This window comes from Perognathus longimembris, chromosome 6, assembly GCF_023159225.1.
Source record: "Perognathus longimembris pacificus isolate PPM17 chromosome 6, ASM2315922v1, whole genome shotgun sequence".
NCBI lineage: Eukaryota > Metazoa > Chordata > Mammalia > Rodentia > Heteromyidae > Perognathus > Perognathus longimembris.
Genome location: NC_063166.1, coordinates 54,049,353 through 54,050,772, shown reverse-complemented (window position 1 = coordinate 54,050,772; position 1,420 = coordinate 54,049,353). Strand labels below are relative to the sequence as shown.

At 38.7% G+C, this 1,420-nt stretch overlaps 1 pseudogene; it reads right to left on the bottom strand.

The window, feature by feature from the left end:
• Positions 1-228: 228 nt before the first annotated feature.
• On the bottom strand, positions 229-953 carry LOC125352319 (annotated as a pseudogene).
• Positions 954-1,420: the final 467 nt, after the last annotated feature.

The following is a 1,420-nucleotide window of genomic DNA, read 5'->3' as shown; positions in this document are numbered from 1 at the left end:
GATGGGCAGAACAACAGATAATCTTTTTTTTTTTTTGGTAGTTTAATGTATTTTAATAGCAAACTTACAGACAACATTAAAAGCATGTACTCGCATGAAGGACAACTCAATTAGAAAAGTAGAGTGAATGGATGGAATCTACTATATGACAAAAATTATACAAACACCATTTAGTTGCCATCAATAAGATATTTATTTATTTATTTATTTAAAATCCAAATGCTGGCATTGTCCAGAAAAATTTAACAGGTTTATTTATAATTGTTATAAAGTTGAACTGCTGAAACTTGTTCACTGACACATTTTGACTTGCATTAATGCTTTATATCCCTGCAGTTATATTAAAAATTCACATACAAATGAAAATGGAAAAACTGTCAATAACCTGATTTCTGTCCCTTATTTTTCCTCTGGCAATCATGTACTTAGGTACCTTTTGACCCCATGAAGGAAAAAAAAATCTAACATTCAGAACTACTGATAACAAGAAAAGGGGAGAGAAAAACTTTGAGAATGAAATGCTTCCCATCTTAAGTAGATTCTTAAGCACCGTCATCCACGTATGCTGTGTGCTAGCTGGATATCTTTTGGCATAATTGTTACACGTTTGTCATGGATAGCACACAGATTGGCATCTTCAAAAAGGCCAACCAGATAGGCCTCACTTGCCTCCTGCAAAGCACCAATAGCTGTGCTCTGGAAGCGCAGATCTGTTTTGAAGTCCTGAGCAAGTTCTCACACCAGATGCTGGAAAGGGAGCTTGTGAATCAGAAGTTCAGTGGACTTCTGGTAGCGTTTAATTTCACGAAGCGCCACAGTACCAGGCCTGTAACATGTGGTTTCGTCATCCCTCCCGTGGATGGCGCACTCTTGTGAGCAGCTTTTGTTGCCAGTTGTTTCCTGGGTGCTTTGCCACCGGTGGATTTGTGGGCAGTCTGCTTGGTGCGAGCCATGATATAGAAAGGCCTTTGGGAGAGGCGGAGAGCAGCGATGGCTCCGTGGTGGCTGGAACACAATTCAACAGATAATCTTAACAACTAAATTATGGCATTATGGCATAGTGCTCCACTGACAAGTCCAGTAACAAAGGGCATTGGAGAGATTAGGAAAAAAGCTCATGTGGCCAGTTGTGAGATCTTCTTACCTTAAATTCTTCCCCAGTGGGTTTTCCTCTGCATATGATTCTGCATTTACTATGCACTATGAATCAATTAGGATGAATCAAGAATATCATATTTAATGTCAATTCAAAAACAAAAATAAATGAGCAATTTAGTAATTGGACCAGTTATAAAATTGGTGAGAAATCAGGGCAAACACCCAGCCATTCTTCCTGAAAGATAACCCTGCATCAGATGCTATCACACCTGAAATTTATAACTAGATTTCTTACCCAGATTCTGGGAAAATGCCTTCATCT